This window comes from Fundulus heteroclitus, chromosome 5 (assembly GCF_011125445.2).
Source record: "Fundulus heteroclitus isolate FHET01 chromosome 5, MU-UCD_Fhet_4.1, whole genome shotgun sequence".
Classification (NCBI taxonomy): Eukaryota; Metazoa; Chordata; class Actinopteri; order Cyprinodontiformes; family Fundulidae; genus Fundulus; species Fundulus heteroclitus.
In genome coordinates this window covers 23,661,003-23,675,467 of record NC_046365.1, presented here as the reverse complement: position 1 = coordinate 23,675,467, position 14,465 = coordinate 23,661,003, and positions in this window count along the sequence as shown.

Below are 14,465 nucleotides of genomic sequence, written 5' to 3'. Positions count from 1 at the left end.
ATATAAAACTAATATTTAAAAACAATTGTTTTTATTTCTTTCCCTTTGTCATGTCTAGCGTCAGGGCTAACAGTATGGTTGCCTGGGTGACTTAATTATGCCAAAGATATTTACTTTACCAAGGGAGTCTTTGCACTCCTAAATGTTTATTTCATAGCTGTTAAGATGCTATGTATAAACGGATGCCAAACATGACAGAGGAAGATGAGGAATTACAAAAACAGAGTAAAAGAAAGCGAGAATGGACAGACACACCAAGAAAAAAGACAAATATCACAAAACCCAACAACCAGCTGCTACAAAAAAATCCTCATATGACCATCATGGGGAAGGGATGTAGACTGGTCGAGGTCCAGAAAATAAATGCCGATGAGATGTGCGACAATGCCAAGTTTAGACAGGGAAATCCAGGAAGAGAAAACTTAGTCATGGACAGGCAAGAAAGGTAAAGAATGGCAGACATCTACTCACACTATGGCTTTCAAAAATCTGGCGCTAGCTGTGAAGTCGGAGTATATATAGTTGGGAAAATAGGTGAAGGGGATTGTCTTGATTGGTGCATTGGTGCATCAGACAAACTTGATTGCAGAGTTTAAGAGGAATGTGAGAGAGCCTGGAGACAGCTGGGCCAGAATCATAACAGGACCTAAAGATTTGCATGAGTGCAGGAAGAGATGTGAAGAATGCTTTTCTTTTTTTAGAATAAAATGTAACTAATAGGTATTAATTTATTGAATGTATTTTTTTACTGCATTTATACAGGTTTTCACTGTGGTATTATCTTCTAAAAGTTGCCTGTCTTATTTCATATCAGGAGAACACATTTCTTAGTGTAATGAAAATAGATGACCCATTGTCAGGCACTGCTAAAATCCACACTCAGACAAGCTTTGGCTTCTCAGTTGAGTACAAGGGTTTCCAAAGTCATGTCAGCAACTATATTTGTTATACTATCCACTTTGGGAGTTATATTGTATTTAAATGCATTTACACTTTTAGCCCTTGTGATCAATATTTGACCAGTATACATATATGCCCTTAAATGTGTTTGTGTGTATTTTTGGGGATACTGCAGTGTTGACCCTTCCTGTGGGGCAGGCAGAGCTCGCTGATCCACTCCAGCTGCTTCTGGGCTGATGGAGGCTGAGGCTGTGAGGTTGAGGGGTGACAGGCTTTGGAAGTTACTGGAAGTTCCTGAGAATTGTTGCTGTGAGCTCGGTTCACTCCCGGTTCATTCCTGAGGCCCAAGGGGTTACAGAGAGCGGGTTCAAAGGGGAGTGAAGAGGGATAGGGCTCCAGTCACATGCTTGACCTTCAGCTTACTTCACTCTTTACATACTGTTCCTGGCCTGCAGATACAGTTTTTAGGCTTTGTAAACTTATATATAAGGAATATCAGAGCTTTTTTCATACTGAATAGAAAGGCTAGACATATTTTGATACAAGGATTTTTGTTTTTGTCACTGTTAGTTTTCACATTAGTCTAGTTTAACCTTTACTTATGAACTATCAGAGAATGAGGATAGGAATCATCAACTTGGGTTTTAGATACCATATCAACCAGAATATCAGGGGAAGTTTTTTTCCTTGATTACCACCCCAAGTTTGGATTTAATAATTTGGTCTTTAATGAAGGACTATGAGAAATGCTCTGATTAGACCTTTAACAAAGAAGCCATCCTTCATCTGAGTTTGTTGGCCAGATAGAAATCTAAGTCTATCCCACTAAAATATGTCTCAATTTCTAAAGAAACAAGCAGTAAGACAATATTCTTCTCTTCCCCTTCATCCAGTATTATCTCTGTACTATCTTAAAAGTTCTTTACAAAGACCCCAAGACTAGGCAACAGGAAGCCCAAATTCATCAGAGCTCCTCCAATTCACTCTGCGTGTGTTCTGGTTATTAAAGATGTGCAAAACAAGAGTGGGATCCAGAGGTTTCAGGTATTTTAATTCTTTTTTTGTTCTCATCACAGGTATCACTGGTCCGGTCTCAGGCTTTTCAGACAGAGGGCCGCCCGTCTTGACTCAGGTTCTGCAGTACATCTCTTCAGTCAAAAGAGGTTTATCTCACAGTCTTGACCCAGAATCAATCTTTAAATCTGATGCAATTCTGGGATGCTGTTGAATGATCTCTCGTTATGATTGTGGGGTTGCTGTGCATTTTTGTGTGTCTTTATTCCTTCTCTTCCCTCTCCATGTCAGTGGGCTTTCTCCTTCTGGGCTACAGACTCAGCTGCATCCAACCATTTCACAAAGTCCCTCTTTAAAAGAAGCAGAATAGTTTCTTTCTTGCAATAAAAGGTCCTCACTGATGAAACCATTAGTTTTAAGTTTACTTCAAAGGCGTTCCACCATTGCTATGCCTATGGTTCTCTTCCTTGACTCTACTTACCATAACTCACTTGCATTAGCACTTGCTAATATGCACCTTATAATCAGCCATCCACCACAGCCTCCTTGGGACCCTCAGTACCTGTACCAGCTACCAATACAATTCAAGTAAGAGCAAATACATATTTGTATGATTTGCTTACTTACCACCACACTAACTTTAATCTCCCTTTCCTCTGGTCTTATCTGGATCTACTATTTAGAGCATCATGCTCTGCAAGCAGTTCACTGGCCTCTACACGTTCATCAGCTCTTTGTTGGTTACACCTGTTCAATCACTTGTTAACACAATACCAAATCAGCCGTAAAAGGCATTGTGATGCGTGTGAAGTGTATGCTACGTCTGCTGGGGATGCAATAACAGGGCAACCAAAGTAAACCCAGTCACATTGTTCATGTGTGTGTAGTATTGCAGGAAGTAAAACAATAACAAGAAGAAAATGGCGAGCACTATGTTGGCAAGGGAATGCATGCATGTTATGAGACAGGTGAGGTCTACGTTGGCTAGTATGTGCAGATGTGTTGATATGTTAAACTGATAAGGACATTCAGATAGAGCTGCTGCCGGGAGCAGATTCAAAATGTCCCAATTTGCGAGCAGGTTTTAAATGTTGTCAGTTTCATGGCCACTTCATCTGGACGGGACCCCGTATTCGACCAAGAAGTTTGAGTATTCACTGATGACCTACTGGAAGTTCATGCTCAATCTGTTGGGTTTACTGAAAGTGGTCCAAAAAGTTGCATACATTCAGAATGATGCTGGTGGTCATACGGTGTGGGGGACATATTTTAGGACACTTTGGACTAATAAAGTAGCCAGTTGGTGTAATTTAAACGGAAGCGAGCCGCTAAAGAAGGTTTGCAGTTCAAGTTCTCCAGACGGATGCTGCTTAAGATTCTTGGTCTGGGCCGCCTCTAATATTTCAGCCTTTACGAGAACCCGTTGCATTTATTGGGGACAAATTCATTGTAGGGCCTCTTCTTTTACAAAGCGCTTGTCAGTTATTGTGTTTAGCTTGTGCTGTTTCTTTGCAGCGCTCAGAGGCACAGCTGCCGCCAAAGGACCCGAAGCTACTACACTCCCGGCTGAAAGAAACAAACAAACAAAGACGTAAAACAAGAATATCAAAGACAAAAAGGGGTCAAGAATAATGAAAGTAAAAAAAAAAAAAAAAAAAAAACATCTCGCTGAATTGCACCTTGGGAGTCTGTCTCCAGGATGAGTGAGGGTTAAGAAGCCTCTGAGCGGACCAGGAGCACAAAGGGACTGGGCCCCGTCCTGTGTTACTGTTAGCCAGGCCCTTTAGATGAACTTGTCTCCTTTCAGCTGGCACTCATATGCCCAGGTGTGTCCTTGTGTTTGTGTCTGCGTATATGTGTGTGTGTGTGTGTGTGTGTGTGTGTGTGAGAGTATCCACGGCTCTGACATCTCTTTGGCCCCGAGTGCTCTATTGAAAATAAGATGGAGAGCGAAGCGAATGAAAAGAGATAAAGTGCAAAACAAGGATGAGAGGAGAAATAAAAGAAGAGTGGCTTCCATGCATTTCAGGGCAAGGACAATGTCGGGCCTTTCTCCCACGCTCTGTCCAACACTCTCTCTGCCCCTGTGGTTCTACTTAGTGTCAAACAGCTACGGCTCATATATAAATTTATTGAAAGGATGGCAATAATTTATTGTTCAGTAGGCAAAGGTTCCAACTAACGTAAAGCTTTCTATTTCCTTTTAAAATGTTACGGTGTGCAAAATTTTGGTGACCTCTAACAGAAGTCGTTGCTTTTAAATTTACAAACTGACTCCAAAAGTGATAATTTATTTGTATGGAACAGAGATGCAAATCTGTGTAAAAAATATATATATTTTTAAAATTCATGACTGATATAGAGTCCATACTTTCCCAATATTGCAATCAGCTTACACCTCTTGTGGGTTGGGTAGGCAGCCAGCCGTCCAAGCAGCCATCCAGACAGGCCAGTGAATGGCTCCATGCCAAGGCCAATTGAGAGGTGCTACTGTGGTTGAGAACCAGAGGGGAGATGGTCATCCATTATTCATCACTAAGCTAAATAATCCCCAACAGAATTGGTCTCGTCTTGTCTGGCCCAACGGTAGGGGAATGGATGAGATGGTCTGGGGGGCAAGAGGGGAGGATTTTGGGGGGTTGGGGGATGGCTGGGCAGTTTTTTTTTTCTCCCCCCTTTCGTTGTAAGATCTTTTTGGGGGGCCGAATGGGGGTTGCTAGCTTTCTGTAAGGGGTGGGGGAGAGGGTTTCTTTAGGGATTAGATGCAAATATGTCTTTGATAGCTTTCACAGTCTGTGAGTCCCATTCTGTTTATGGATATTCATATTAAGTCTGGTCTTTGGAAACAATCCCTGGAACGAAAAGTAAAAGCCGCCTAGTTGAGGGTGGAGCATCAAGGCAGCAGGGGGTTCTGAGGGATGAAATGGACCTGAATGGGGTGTTCCTTGACCCAGATCAGGAGCAGGACCAGGCGAAAACATTAGTGTTGTGTGTGCAACACGGGACCAACTGGGAGATAACCACCCCTCTTCTCTCCTGGTCCTGGTTAGTGAAAATCCAAACACATATTTTTGCTCAGACCCAAACAAAGTAGTGGTTCTCTATCAGAGGTCAGGGTCACGAAAAAAAAACACGTTTCAGACGCAACATGCCCGTCACCTACTCTTTCCAGCTTTTGCTTCCTCTCGTTCCAACTTATCTGTGTATTAGTACTTGCTGTGTGTCTGTCGCACTGTTTTGTCTCTACCTATTTATACACCTTGGAGGTAAAAGCCACTCTGCTCAGGTTGATCTCAACTATCTGCAAAATTATTATTTCAGAACTTTGTCTCACTTTCCTCATTTAGTCTTCGCACTTTAAACAAAGCATCGTAAGGATGTTTGTCAAGTAAAACAAATGAGAGCTCCACCACAAGCAACACTTCTGAAACCAAAAAGACTGTTTAAGAATCTTTATTAAACCCTAGGGACAAGTGATTGCCTGGTCAGTAGCAGAACACAAAGACAGACACATAACTAAACAACATACACACTAAAATCACACTATATTATAAAAAAAAAACATATCACTGTAGGGATAAACAAAGATTTTAGCATATTAGTCCTGGCAAGAGATATCTACGTCTAGATGAAAGCAGCTTAGTTTAGTGGCTACTGGCTCCCCTAAAAGTCATAAGAAGCTGTTAAATGATCTAATAAGCAATTACATGTAATTGTGATAAAAGCTGTAGGACAAAGCAATAACATCACCGAAGAGACAAAACATAAGCAAAGCAAAGACTTATAATCCTTCAAACCATATATAGACGTTCTTGTGGATTCATGTCTGTAGATTCTGTCACAATTCCACCCTTTCTTCCTTCATCTGGGCTTGAGCTGAGGAAAAGTCATGCAAAAACAGTGCCAATTTATTTGCTGTCGGGACGGGGAGGGGAGGGGAGGTGTTTCTTGCTCCGACTGGAAGTGGAAAAGACTGTTGTGTGAGGACTGGACTATCTGTGATTTCACCTAATATCAGCAGATTTTAAAGGTTTCAACACCATAAAAAGGCACTAGATATATTGCTAGTCCCATTTTGAAAAGACTTTGCGATCTGACTACTTGCTAGATTTAGAACCATAGTTGTTTAGTAGGCAATAGTACTGCTTAGTCCATTTCGACGCACAACTTCCAGTTTGTACCCATTTATTTAACATTTCCACATCAGTTTATACATGTGGACCATCATCATAGCATTTAAGCATTTGACCCACTGCTGGTTACATATCCCATCAGTGACCCAATAATAACATTATTTAATCTCACGTGGCCATATGAAGACAGTCTGTATGGTTTGATGAAGATTCCCTCACCTTGACATGCTGGGTGCTTGAAACTGGAACTTACCTACTTTCTGATTAATTTGGCAACCACTTATCTGGCCCCCTGCAGTCACACATACATCAATGACATATAATTCACAAACGGTTTACTATAAAATATGAAAAAAGAAATAAATGACACCAACACGAACATATGTAATTTATCCTGTTCTGACACAACAGCACATGTACACCCTTATTCCCAATACGTGTGCGTTATTCAGAACATTTCTTCATGTTTCGGCCTGTGCAGAGCATTTTTATATATGTCAGTGTACATGGCAGAATTAGAAACAGGGTGGAAGCAATTTCATACCGATCAAATCTGAACTGGGTGATACCACATTGAAGAAAGCCGCAATAAAAAAGAAGTTTGAGATGCATGGAGATTTTACTCTATTTATGAAAACATATGAGAACAACAACGTTTTTCTGGCAATAAGGACCGGCACATTTAGATAGCACAACAAACTTGACAAAACTGGGCTTAATTATTTTTTGCTGACTATGTTGTTTATCAAACTAAAGTTTGTGATTTGCAAAAACCTTATTTATATGTGTGAACAAAAAAAAATGGGGAATCTTATTCCCAATAGCATTTATCATCTTATCTAGTGAGTTAAATGCATTGTTACATCCCTACAAATTAGCAGGAATTTATCACTAATAAAGAGTAAAAGAAAAAAAGTAAAAGTCAAATAATTGCTGAAAATGGAATATTGACATGATCTCAAAATTAAACCCAAATCTTCCAATTTAAGGAGAGCCAAGTAAAAAGTTAAACAAAGACTGGCACGGCCATGATAGAAGCACCAAAGACAATTTCACGCCACCGTAGTTTAGAAAACAGAATATGATGTGGGCAAAATCTGAGCTCGGCTTGTAAAGAGTGAACGTGTGCATGTATGTATATACGTACACATATGGTATACCACCATGAGGTGGACCAGACACGGCTAGCACTTGGCTCCGCAACAGGTCAGGGAGCAAAGGGGTGAGGTGTTGCAGAAAAGGGTAGGAGGGTAGGATTTATGCTCCTCCTCCACCCCAGCTGGGACTGCAGTCTCTCTTCTCTCCTCACAAAGTTCCTTCCCCCCATCCATCCCACGTCCTCCTCGGCTGTGTAGGGCTGCAGGTCATGAGGTTCATGAAGGATATAGAAGCTTTCCCCTTTTTTTATCTGTGTGTCTACAGGCCCGCCTGTGTGTGTGTGTGTGTGTGTGAGAGTGTGTGAGGGGGTGGGTAGGTAAGGCGGTCTCAGGGGCATTAGGGTAAAAAGGAAGAGAACCAGACAGTTGATTATTTCACTAAACACCCAAACGTGCATAGACACATGCGAGAAGACGAGTGCGTGCTGATCGCTCTTTATTTTCTGGCACATCCCTGTGTGTCCGTTGGAGTTTATATTAAGTGAAGCCTTGGATCGTTGTATCAGTAAGACGGTATACATGCATGGACACATGCCCACCTTTCTTTGTGAAAAGTAACATTCCAAAAAAAAAAAAAATGTAACTAAAGTTCCAAATCTCCCATGACTGCTGATACAATGAGTGACAGTGTTGTTGTTGTTGAACATTGCTACAACTGCACATTTCTGAATGCTGGCCGGTGCAGCTATCAACAGAGGGAAGAGACAAAACAGTGGACACAATGGACTATGTTTTCCAATTCAATGTGTATGCTCCCTTTTTTCCATTGAGATTGGTGGGGAAACATGGCAGGATAGGGTAATGAGGGAGGACCCTTTACTTAGCCCCTTTATTTGGTTAGCCCCTTCATTATTTAGCACCCATTACTCTGATACCTCTACACGAAATCCAAAACAGCCAATTCAGAAGTCAAAGCTTGCGATGAACAAAACAGATAAATTTAGTTTGAACTTCCTTCACCGTTTCAACGAAATAAAAACATGCAGGCCTGCATGCACATTATTCTGTTGTTTCATTCATGTGTTTTTTTTTTGTTTTTTTTTTGGTCCAGTTTTAGTTAAATTCGGCAAGTTTAAACAGGACTTGTACATGCTCTTCTGAGTGGGAAGAAAAGAGGGGTTTGGGGGTTCTATGACCCTCTCTCCCAGACATGCACTGACCTTTTCAAACAGACAGGGATAAAGGGACAAAGAGGGAGGGCCGAGGGCATAAGGGTTTGGCTGGAAGAGTGTGTGCATGTGGGCTTTTTTTTTTTTTTTTTTTTTTTTTTTTGTGCATACACGGCTGCATACATGTGTGATAGTTGATACTGTGTGAACCTTTGAACCAAACAGTTTGGTCCAAAAAATGCAGATTTTGGCCTGGTGTTCATTTCTCTCATCACGCTGTGTTTTTCCTCGTGCCTCACTCTTCTCATCTTTTGCACCGACTTGCAAAAGTATTCATGCACCGTGAACTTTTTCACATTTTTTTTTTTTTCGTGTTACAACCACAACCATTTCAGTGTATTTCAGTAAGCAACAAAATTAACCAACACACAATATGAAGATAGACGTGATGTGGATGGAATATGATACATAACTTTACTTAATTTTTTCCAAATAAAAATCGAAAAGAAGTAGATTGCATTTGCATGCTCCCTTTACACTGATGCTCCGACACAATATCCAGTACAACAAATTTAGAAGTCACCTAATAGCAAGTAGAGTCCATTTGTGTGTGAACAGCTGTTCACCGATGGTGTCAAAGATATTTTACAGATTATTAGTAAACATATTGCTATGGAGAAGTTAATAGCAGGGTTAGGGTTAAGATCAGAACATAACACCCTATGCTTTGGACATTACAGAGAGCAGTGTTCAACCCCTCATCAGAAAATGGAAAGAGTATAACCATGTCTTCATCCAATTGTCATGCAAATTTTTAGTGATCTTTTAAAATGTCACAAAAAAAAAGAAAATTTAGAATTAGAAGTGTTTCCTTCCACTAGTTTGGAGAGACTTAACCAGGCTATGCAACGCGTAATTTCGTCAGAAGTTGACAATATGCATGGCTCTAATAAACAGGGAGTAGAGGTTGCAAACTAGCATGGACCCCACATAAAGAAGAGAGCGGTTTCCAGGAATACGTTGATCGGGCAAGCTGTAACTATTCTGTGGTGTCAACTTTTACTGCCGATGTTACTTGCAGACCGGAGACGTAGAGAGAGAAGTGCAATTGTCTGCACGATACGAGAATATCTTGGAGGACGCCGACAGTGGAAACAGCTCATCAGTGATGTGAGGTAAATGTTTGCTGAGTCAGAAGTGATTATTCCACAAATGTGTTTCCATCTTCTGTTTTGCGCATTAACTTGTTTTTGCAGAATCCCCAAATCACCTCAAGGGGACGTAAAAACTTTTTTTTGCGAAATTGAGGAAGTTATTTTGAATTTTGCCGTTTCCATCGACCTTTTCCAATACGATACTTCAAAATGTGCATAAAAAAAACGTTGATGGAAACCTGGGTTATGACACTGTTGCAAACGTAGCAAAGCATTACTAGCCAGGTACACTGACACACTTGGCATAAAGAGCATCAACCGCAGAAGCAGCAACGATACCCATGGCAACTATGGGGAATTTGCATGGCTTAGGTTGGATAGTCTATTGAGGGGACAATCCTTATGCTTTCTGATCTGGCTTTTTAGAAAGTGGAAAGAAAAAAATAGTTGATAGAAATCCAACAGTAGCTCTTTTGAAAGGTTTATCACAAACCAGTAGCGGGATAAAGCAGACATGTGAAATAAAGTCCTGGTTAGATGAGACCAATATTATTTTCTTTGACAAGGATGGGGAGAACAACAACTGTATTTGGCTTATTCCATCTTCCTATCAATTGTTGGGAAGATCAAGGGAGCCAAGTACTGGACACCTGTGGAAGAAAGCCCTTTTAGAGGGTGTGAAATACTTAAAAAAAAACTTTCCAGTTGGACAACAATCTTAAGCCTGCAACAAGAAGCACTATGGAATGGGTAAAATCAAAGCATATTAAAGCATTAGATTGTTCTCGTAAAATTAAAACCCAAATCTAGGTCAAAATCAAGCAAGCAAGTTTCCTTGCCTGCAAGCTTAATTCTCGCAGAATTTGTATGTTCACAAACCCATGGGAGTTCATCTTGTCCTGCTCTTTTCTCAACTGTTCGGACCCAAACCAAAGAACGGTTTGGGCCAATCACGTTGAAGCATTATGGTTCAACATGGGGCATAGTGCTGTAATGATAGCAAGAGGTGCTGACCAAGCCCACAGCTGTACCGAAGTAAACATGGCAGCACAGGAGGACCCACACATAGCTGCTGCTATCACATCTGTGTTGTCAGAATCCAAGATTTCTTCTTTGAAAGAAGAACAGCAAGAAGTGAGTTGTCCAGCGTAACAGCAAATAGATCTAACTGCAGCAAAAGAGGGTTCCACAAATAATTATGTTGGTGTGGCTTTACACAAAACCTTGCCACACTTTATTTTTTTTAGCAAAAACATTTTAAAAAACTTATTATTATTTTTCTTCCACACCACAATTAAACCCTGATTTGTGACGCTCCGTCATATAAAATTCTTCTAAAATCCTTTTGCAGGGCAGTATGTATTGTGCTGTGCTCTCAGTGCATTCTAGGCTCACAAACAAAAGGTGGCGCAGCTTCAGTGCCTCCTCATGAGGAGGAGGAAAGGCCGCATGGAAGAATAACCGACCTAATAGTGGTGAAATGTCTGAGGCGTGCAGTTCTCTCATGAAACAACGTCACGGTCTCTTTATTCTGTGCGTTATTTGATGCGTGCACAAAAAGCTCTCATCGCAACCAATCCGCCGAGATACAATTTAGAGTCATCACAGCTTCAGTAACATGAAAGCCAGAATAAGCAGGATCAATTTTGTGATACTTTTTTAAAATTCACAACACTTATTCACGAGTGTTTTCTACGAAACTCGCTTTTAACTGACGAAGTGGGAAAAAAATTGAATATTGACATATTCATGTCTTTTTTCAACACTTGTTTACTGCCATACTCTGTTTTACCGCTGTCAGTCAGGAACATACCAAAACACAGAGGTAAATTCAGGATGACCCTGCAGCTCTCACAGGAGGATCAGACATTGATTGCAGTTGTCTCCCTCTCCCTGCTGCTCCGTGGATGCAGACAGGACTGCTTCTAAAGCACACAGGCTGGAGGGGGTCTTTGCTTGACTGGACCACCGATGATCAATACCTGTCACTTCTGTCTCGTCTGACCAGATCCCCCCACCCCCCACCATCCCCCTCCCTTCTGCTCTGATGATAGATTTGTATAAACATGAGGACAATGGCGAGCAGCGTGCACGTGTATGTACACGAAACCGATAAATGCACTTTCCTGCACACATGCGCGCCATCTGAGAGTGTTTACATGCAAACATGAGATATGTGCGCAAATATGCAGGAGGCACAGAAACACACAAAGCATGCAGTCAGATGGACAATCACACACTCGCACACACTGAGGTCAGACAGGCCATTCAGACCCAGACACCAGCCTCTTTTCCAGGGGTCAAACCATGAGGCCAAGGTCTACTCTCTAACCCCAGTGGCCCTTCAGACGAGCACACAGGCACATAGCATTCACACATGAACCCACTGACCAGCCGAGACAACAGAGAGAAGGGCGGCGAGGAGGGGTGGATGGGGGTGAAGAAGGGTACGATGGGGGAGGGTCTAAGGAAGAAATAATGGGCTATAGTGCATTGAGCACTAACAGAAAAAAAATGTCAGCCTCTGTTTGAATATGTAAATATGTGTTGGCGTGGTAGATTAATTATTCAGGAGTAGTTTTTAAGCTCTATTGATTATGCAGAAATAAGAAAATTAGAAAAGGTTCGAGTGCAAATGTTGCACATTTTGTCATAACTACAAACTTCGGTAGCAAATGGTTTTAACTTGCATACAAAAACGTTATGTTTGAAAGGAAATCAACTGCAAATCACCATAAATGCATCACCCCCAGAGTGAAATATGGTGGTGGCTGTGTCATAACGTTGGGATGCTTTTCTTCAGACAGGACAACCAGCAGGACAGCAAACCCCCCAAACCATTCAAAGTCTGGGCCTAAATCCTGGTGTGATTCTGTGGCCAAAGTATTATTAACAGACATCCTCCAACCAATCTGACTGATCTTAAACTACTCTGCAAAGAAGAATGTGCAAAAAAAAAAAAAAAAAGAAAGAATATCTGGCTCTGGATATACAAAGCTTTTGACTTGGAGGTGTAATTGGAGCTTTAGATTAGTTCTGCAAAGCATTCACTCATTATTCACCAAATACAAATTCACACCGCACTTATTTGATTTAGACAGTAAATAATATTCAGCTTCTGAGTCGTGGACTTCTTTGTAATGGTCTGTCTCAATAAATCTCAACAAAATATTTAAAGTTTGCCGTATAAATATTCTTTAAGGCCAGAAGTTTTTTTAACCAACTACTTGTTTAACGCGTTGACAATGTAATTCGTTTAAACAAAATACTTGGGAAGCAGAAAAACAAAATGATATGTTTTGAGTAAACCCTGCTTCCTTTTAACCAGTTATCTGGCTATGTGCTTGAAGGTTTAATTTTTTTAATGTGCACATTTCACATCCGCTCAGCTCTCTCCCCTCTTCTTGTCTTCTTGTCCTCTCTTTGCTCAAGAGACCCTTGTTCTGCCCAGTCAGACAGATAAGGAAGTGGAGGGGCCAAGTTTACCACTGCAGATAAGCTGTTATTGCAGGGCCGTAAAATGAATAGCATGAAAAAGAAAGAAAAGCATACGTTGGAAGACAGGAAGAAAGTGTGGAGACAAAGCGATGAATCCGACCTAACTGAGAAACGACTGACGTTTGGCGTGACAGTTACCTTTGAGAGGAACATTTTGCTCGTTGCAGCCGTCTACCTGCCGGCCAGGATCAGCGACCGCCCTCACACAATAACAGCCAGCCTTGACCTCTCCTGATAAACAGCGGCTATAGACTAACTAGCTGAACAATCAGTTCTCTGTTATGTGACATCACCCAGCTCGTGCTTCTGTAAACTCAAGTCTCTCAACTCGGACATTGTGTTCCCACGCATAAAACCAGCTTTTCCAGTTTTGTACACTTTTTTTGTTTTGTTGCTGTCATAAAACTAGAAAGCCATTGAAATTGCTGTTGTTGGCTGCCATCCAGCCACATGAACAATCACGTTTACCATATCTAAGTCTTCTGCTTTTCCTCCTATTTTTTAACTAATACAGCTGGAATGAATGCAGGAAAATATTGAAATGTACCAGGTAAGCAAAAGCAGGATTTCTGTTGCTTCAATTCAGTGACCGGATGTGTGTGACAATTTTCTCTTTTATTCATAGCCCTCCTAATTTAAAAATAAATTATTTTTATTTCATGTTCCTACAAGAGCTTACGAGAACATCTTCAGCACTGATTATAAATAATCAGGGCAATATACAATTACAACAGGAAAACCACAAATTCATTTCAAGGCATCTTTGTTTCAAGAAAATACCTAAAAATGTTATGCTTTTTAGAGAATGGCAGATATGGTAAAATAAGTCTGCTTTGACTCGAGCCAGGCTTAATTCAATTCAATTCAATAAAATTATATAGCACTAATTCACAACCCATGTCATCTGAAGACACTTTAAAAAGTAAAATCTAATCAATCAATGTTACATTTTATTCTTGATTCATCAGAACTCTTGCTGCAGTGTTTTGGATCAGATGAAGGCTTTGAACAGCATTTTGTGGACTTCCTGATAGTAAAGAATTACAATAGTCCAGCCTTGAAATAACAAATGCATGGACCAGTTTTTCAGTGTCACTCCTGGACAAAATAGTTCTAATTTTGGCAATATTCTGGGGGCCATAAAAGGAAACCCTGGAAACCTGTTTAATATAGGATTTAAATGACATGTCTTGGTCAAAGATAACACCAAGATTTTTTACTTTATTACCAGAGGCCAAGTTAACGCCATCCAGATTAGGTGAATGATTAAGAAGTTTATTTTTTAAGGACTCTGGACCAAAGATGACATCTTCTGTCTTGTCAGAATTTAAAAGCAGAACATTTAAGGTCATCCAGGTTCTGATGTTATCAAGACATGCCTGTAGTTAAAACAAGTATGATCATCATTCATGACTTACTCACTGTAGGTAGAGTAGCCAGAAATGTTACTCAAGTAAGAGTAGCGGTACTTGAGTAAAAGTAAAAAGTGCAGTGCAGTAA